Source organism: Lissotriton vulgaris, chromosome 1_1, assembly GCF_964263255.1.
Source record: "Lissotriton vulgaris chromosome 1_1, aLisVul1.2, whole genome shotgun sequence".
NCBI classification, from domain to species: domain Eukaryota; kingdom Metazoa; phylum Chordata; class Amphibia; order Caudata; family Salamandridae; genus Lissotriton; species Lissotriton vulgaris.
The window spans coordinates 33,078,972-33,086,374 of NC_141685.1; positions in this window are offsets into that span (position 1 = coordinate 33,078,972).

A 7,403-nucleotide genomic window follows, 5' to 3' on the forward strand; every position below is an offset into this window, starting at 1 on the left:
TAATGCCCCTCACCCCTACCTCGGTACATTCACTATCCCAGGGAGCTGACCCCCCTGTCCCTTCCCACCCTCCTGTTCCTACGGTCTCCTCCGTTGCCATTATGCCATCAATGACATTTTCTAGTGTACCAGAGGCTATTGAACCAGCCTCCGGTACCCCCGGCTTCAAATTTGCCAGCTGGAATATTGCTGGCTGGAGCCGGCAAATGTCGTCCTTGGGCTGGAGCGAAATCCTTTCCGAGTTTGATGTCTTATGTTTTCAGGAGACGTGGGTAACAACTGATATCATCTTTGATGGATTTGTGTCATATAACAACCCGGCACAAAGGTCTAATATGGGCAGGGCCAAAGGGGGGGCTAGTAATCTTACTTTCTGTGAACCTCCCTGTCCGTGTGAAATTGCACCAGACTGTGGGTTTTCACTCGCAAATTTTAAGCCTGGAACACAAAAGGGGTCATGTAACCCTGTTGATTAACCATTACAACAATTTGTTCGATGCTTCAAATACCTCAGTTGTGGATGAGTTAGGTTTAGCAGTGAGTAATATATGTAAAGGCATCCATAAACCTCTTGATATCATCTGGGGAGGGGATTTCAATATTCGTACCTGCCCCCACTCATTCACTAAAATTTGCGGGTATGACGGGGATAATGGGGAAAATCGGGCACATTTTATACACTCCCCTTATGTTGACTCCCTTAACTCTTTTATGCTTAACCAGGATCTACCGATACATTCCCCGGCCACAGACCATGAGGGTAATCCAGTACCGACTTTTGTAGGAATGAATATGGCCTCTGTTATTGACCATTTATTAGTTTCTGTACATATTGTTCCATTTTGTACGGTTCCTACTGTTGTAGATTTTGGAAGTCGCGATCATAATGCCATCACCATGTTGATCTCTATCTGGGGGTCTCCGGTTAACATCCAGCGTACGATAGTAGAAGACTTAACCCCCTGTAGGCAGAACGGCATCCGCATTAAATGGTGTGCGGATAACTCCGAGAAGCTGCAGCACAAAATTGTAGGAGCGGGGTCTGTAGCAATACTTAAATGTTTGGATCCAGAGGCATCCTCTCAGTGTATTATAGCCGATTTTGAGGAATTAGGTACTATCATAAAAAGATCCCTTACCATCACCAAAGGCTTATCAAAGAAGGCAAATGCCGGTTGGTTTGATAGTGCATGCACCAAATCCCTCCAAGAACTTAAGCGGGCACTCTCTAAACAACCCAGAGACAGGGAGGCCATTACATACCTCAGGCAGACATACAAACAGCACCTAACACGTAGAAAACATGAGCTAAGGGAGCTTGCCTGGGATGATCTGACTAAAGCTGCAATACTGCATGATAGTAAGCTCTTTTGGAATACGGTCAACATCCCTTTTCTTGTAAAGGAAGACTTCCCTATACTATCAGCACAGGTTAGCGAAGATAATTGGGTTTTATATTTTACAGAAATCTTTGACCCGGCTGGGGAGGACTGTGCTAGCTCTTCTGCCGCCCTGTATGAACCTAAGCTATCCCTGGGTATTACTCTTCAAGAAGTGGATATTGCCATCAGTCAAAGTAAAGGGGGGAAGGCACCGGGACCGGATGGGGTCCCGGTCGACCTGTTTAAATCCAACCTGGCACTTTGGAGCCCGCTCCTGACCCAGGTGTTTAATGCATCAGCCAGGGATAGTACACCATCTACCTGGAGTGAATCCATAATTCTACCGATCTATAAGAAGGGAGATAGAGGAGAGGCTAAGAACTACCGCCCTATCTCCCTTCTGGATTCCTCACTCAAGATTATGAGCAGGGTCCTACTGATGCGATTGGAGGAATGGGCAGAGGACAATAAAATTCTAGCTGAATCTCAATATGGCTTCCGTAAGGGTCTTGGGACAACAGAGCAGTGTATTAATCTCGATCTTATCATCGGGAAATACACCAAAGCGAAACAGGGTTCTTTATTTCTCAGTTTCGCTGATCTCTCAAGTGCCTTTGATCTAGTGGATCATACTTTGTTATGGTCCACTTTATTGGAAATGGGAGCCCCTTCAGCAATATTATACTTTCTGGCCAGACTCTATAATAAATTATCAGCCCAGATCCGCTTTGGCCAGGCTGGGGAGTGTACCAGGAAAATCAGGGTTAAATCAGGCATAAGGCAAGGCTGTGTGTTGGCCCCGTTGCTTTTCTCCCTTTTTATAAACTCTATGGAGTCCGAATTGAAGAGGGTACAGGCAGATTCCCCACAGGTTGGTGGTTCCCCTGTGCCGGTCCTGCTATATGCTGATGGTACGGTTCTACTCTCGCGTACCCCGAATGGACTCCAAAACCTTATGAACTATTTTTACGATTTTATTAAGGGGAGAAAACTAAAAATTAATAACTCTAAGACCTTCATTATGGCCTGCGGGAAACAGATGAAGCTTTCTAAACCATTTCATTTTAACAATCACAGAATAGAGGTAGTGGACAAATTCTGTTATCTCGGCATAACTTTTAATAACAGAGGGACTTGGGCACCAGAGATTTTAAACGTGAATGCCAAGATGGGCAAAAGCTCCTCCGGAGTATTCCGCTTTGCATCCAAACTAGGTAGTCGTCGCATCCCTGACATGTTAAATATCTATAGACATAGATGTGTATCTATTGCCCTATATGGATCAGGTATATGGGGCTACTGTAATTACAGGGATCTGCAAGTTACAGAGAACCAGTTCCTTAAAAGACTCCTTTGCCTTCCCTCCTCGGCATCCACTGAACTGAGCCATAGAGAGGTGGGCGTGGATTATCTTACAGACCTAACGGGATTGAGACCTCTTATGGCTTGGAGGTCAATCTGGGCTAAGGATAATACCGATTTTACCAGGCAGATCATTTTAGATTGTCTTCGGTTGGACAATGCCCGTAAGATCCCCTGGTTAAATTATGTCTCATCTTCTTACAGTGAAATTTTTAATCTTGATATTTTTGATGACCCCCTGAGTACCGTCACTGTACCAAAAAAGGAGCTTAAAAATGTTTTTCTAGGGACCAAATCTAACCTGCGTAGTGTCCAATGTAGCCTCATGTCTACTCACGTATTTTACCACTCTAACATGTTGGACGATTGGGGCATGCCTATGTACTTAAAAGCCATTACCAAACAATCTCACCAGTTTGTTCTCACTAGGTTGAGATTAGGCATTGCCCATAACTTGGTGGCTTTTCCACAGATGAAAATGTATAGCCCAACCCCTTGCCCCTGTGATGGCAAAGCACAGCAAAGCACATTGCACTTTATGCTTATCTGCCCTTTTTACTCGCACCTTCGTCTCTACTACCTCAAACCTGTTTTTAAGAAATATTCTGTGTTTACTACTGCCCAAGCGATGAAATTGTTATTTGCACTTGATACGTTGGACATTTGTTTCTTTACCGCTACCTTTTTACTAAAAGCTGTCTCTCATAGGAATAGCCTGGTGTTTTAACCTTGGTCTTTATAAATATCTGATTGTCTGGCCGACATACCTGATACCATTTGCGCTGTTTATCTTATTGAAATATGTGTTGCACGTTTTGTATTGTATTCTGTATTTTTAATACTGTATGCTTTTATGATTGTTTTGAATAATCGAATAAAGCTTTGAAATTTGAATTTGATTGCTGGTACCGGTTCTGAAGAGCCTAGAAGCCTGCCTGCCTGCTTGCCTGTCAGGTTAGAGAAGGGAGTTTCACTATCCAACAGGAGGACGAGGCTGTCCTGGAAGAAGCAAGGTCCAGCGCATCCCTTGCAGCTGTATGGGGCCGGAGGAAGCCAACTACTGGAAATCCATCCAGCAGGACAGGGAGTCAGACGGTTCCCCCAGACTCTCCCAACAGCTCAATGCAGAAAATAATACTCTATGACAACGCCCATGACGACGCCCAGTCCGGACAGGGAGTCAGACGGTCCCCCCGAGACTCTCCCAACAGTTCAATGCAGAAAATAATACTCTATGACAACGCCCATGACGACGCCCAGTCCAGTGATAAACGTGTGCTGCCAACCAGCCCATGCAGGGCTGCACATGCCACATTCTTAACAAACCCAAGAGCGGCTGAATCTACGGACTTCCTGGAGAGACTGTGTGGGGCTGTATCTGCCAAATTCCTGAGCGGTCCATGCCAGAAGCCCATGAGGGACTACAACTACCCAAGTGTCGAACACCCTGCCTGAGGTTACACCTGGGGTTCAGCCGGCCACAATGTGGGCTCAATTGCAGATGGTGGGGCCCCCAGAGGGCCTTCACTCACCAACAGGCCAGGTGTACCGCAAAACTTTAGGACTGCTGATCTTCACTGTAAACTGTAAAGAAAAGGCAAAGAGGGTGCCCTACTGAACGCTGCCATGCACCCAGGACGTAAGAGCTCCACAAAAGCCTGCTAGTGGGCCAGAGCTCTCTCAAGCGCGCAGGTGTGCCCTGCGACTGCTGGACAGCTGGAAAGGGACCCTGACAGGACTGACTCATGTTGTGAAGGGGTAAGACACTTAAGACTGAGAGCACTTGTGTATGAGGGTGAATGAACTGCACTTTTGTCCCGCTCTGAACCTGGTCAGAAGCGAGAGTCTCCTTTTTAATTTGTGATTGTATTTAAAAATTGTGTGAAAATACTTCCTACCTGCATTTAATTCTGTGGTGTGAAATACTTCCTTCTTACACTTCACTCTGTTGGGGGCACTCTGAGCTGGTTGATAGACTCTGTGGGAACTTCCGCTCTGTGTTTTGGGAATTGGAGTTAGCGCTCTAGTTTTGCGTGCTAACGCGCACTCACGCACGCATTATCGGCTTTAAATCTTGCCGATTACGCCTTCGCACAGCGGACGCACGCAGTGGGTGCGCCAGTGGCAAGCCCATCTGCACCCGTCCGCGCCAGGACGTGGCCAGGGGCCAGAACCTCTGCTCGACCCTCTTCAGACAAGTATGGCTATGATAGGGATCAGCTGTTTAGAGTTAAAGGTGAGAGCAGGAGTGAGTGCGTGCATAGTCTGTCTTTAGAGGAGAAGAATATATGTTGCCCTCTATGTAACTATAATTTTAAGCCCCTCCAGGCTGTTCCCCCATTGACTAATGGTAAGGGTAAAGTAAAACCTATTTCTATTATTTTACTTAGCTTTCGCTCCCTCCAAAAACATTCTATTCAAATATACCTTCTTCTTGGGGAGAGGAGTTCTGATGTACTCTTTCTCACGGAAACATGGACGAATAAGGATTCTTATGTGGATTTAGTGTAAGCTCTCCCTCCAAACTACGCAATTTTTAGGCAAGATCGTGGCATTGGTGGGGGGGGGGGACTGCTATTATTTGTAAAGACATCTATAGATGTAGAGCCACCAACTGCCACATATCTGATTGTAAAAGCCTTTCGTTTGGCATAAGTTGACCTCCAACCTGTACTTTTTCCGGGATTCTTATATATTGCCCACCAGGAGCACTGGGTAATTTCTGTGAAGACCTCCCAGAGGTAGCTACCAGTGAAGCGAGTCTGTCGTCCAATTTTTCTGTCTTGGGTGATTTGAATTCACACTTTCAGGATCTCGATTTCTCCCCCGTGAATGACCTTATTGAATGCTTAGAAACATTTCAATTCAAGCAAATAGTGACTGGCCCTACTCATAATCTGGGACATTTGCTTGATCCCTTATTGACAAATCTCACAGACATCGCTTGGTTGAGTCTATTGAGATTCCTTGGTCTGATCACTGCCTTTTAGCTTTTATCTGGACCCCCCAAGAGTCCTTACAACCGTCGGTTAGAACTAAACAATTTGGCCGTATATGGTCTAAACTTCCAGTGGAAAGATGGGCACCAGTCTTACAGAGTCCACTCCCATTCCTCATTCTGATCCAACTAAGACGAATGAGAATTTTTACAATTGGCTGGAGTCTTCCCTTGACATAATTCTCCCAAAGAAAGAGCTTTGTCACCGTGTAGGCCCAAATAAGAAAGCTTGGTATACTCATACTCTGTAAACAACTCGAAAGGACATGGAGGAAGGACTTTACAGCAATAAGTAAGGGCAAATATAGAGAGGCAATTAAGGTCTATAAAAAGGAAATAAAAGCTGCCCAAGCCAGCTATTATCACGGAAAAATCATCTCAGCATCTAATTCCCCTCGGGAAATGTTTAAAATGATAAAATCTCTTCTTTCCCCCCCTAGTTTCCCTGTTGATGGTGGTAATGCTTTAAAGAGTTGTGAGGAGTTAGCTAACTTTTTTTCCATTAAAGTTCAAAACATCTATTCTAGTTTTCACCAAAGGATCCTAGATACAAATATTTAACTGCTTCCACAACAGGCTATGCTGGATGAGTTCCCTCTACTTTCCCTGCCTGTACTGCAGGATCTTTTGAAGTGTCTGAAATCAGGATCGCCTGCAGGCCCTGCCCCACCAGCCACTCTGTATTTGGTCTCAGAGATAGTGTGCCCAGTTATTCAGGATGTAATAAATGCCTCGCTTTGAACAGGCCACGTGCCCTGTCTTTGGAAACAGGCTAGAGTCAGGGCCCTCTTAAAAAAAAGCAATTTGGATCCGAAGGACTGGGCCAACTATCGCCCCATTTCTTTACTGCCAGGAATTAGTAAACTAACAGAAAAATATGTGAATTCCGTATTGGCAGCTCATCTTGAGGAAAATGACTACCTCCACCCGACTCAGACCGGATTCAGGCATCATCAGGGCATGGAGACGGCCCTCCTTGCTGTGGTGGAAGAATCCAGAAAGATCATGGATGACGGAGGCTGCGCTGCTATTATTTTATTAGATCTCAGCGCAGCCTTCGACACCGTGAACCTTCATATCTTGATCCAAAGACTCAGGGAGGTGGGAGTCGCAGGCACTGCCTTAAAAGGGCTACAGTCCTTCTTGACAGATAGATCTTTTGCCGTCTTTAAACAAGGAGCCCTCTTGCAGCAAAGACCTTAGCAGTATGGAGTTCCCCCGGGGTCGTCACTGAGCCCTACCATGTTTAACATCCATATGAGGCCTTTGGCGGGGGTGGTACTCCCTTGGGGAATCCACATTGTGACCTATGCTGATGACACCCATTTTGTGGTGTCTCTTAGTCAGCAAGATAAATCTGAGCCGGGCTTAGCTGCCTGCCTTGCTAAGGTATCTGAATGGATGGACCTGTCCTTTCTCAAGTTAAATGGGGCCAAGACAGAAATCATGATCCTGGGCCATGCATCCCCCAACAATTTAGATCTTATGTGGCCCAGTTGTCTTGGTTCTCCGCCGAAACAAATGAAGAGTTTTGGTGTATTGTTGGATTGCACCTTGAACCTCTCTGCGCCCGCATGTAAAGTGGCAGGGACCTGTTATGGTCTTCTTACGTGGATACGTAAGATCCTTTCCTTGCTCCCATTTGATGCCAGACGGTTGTT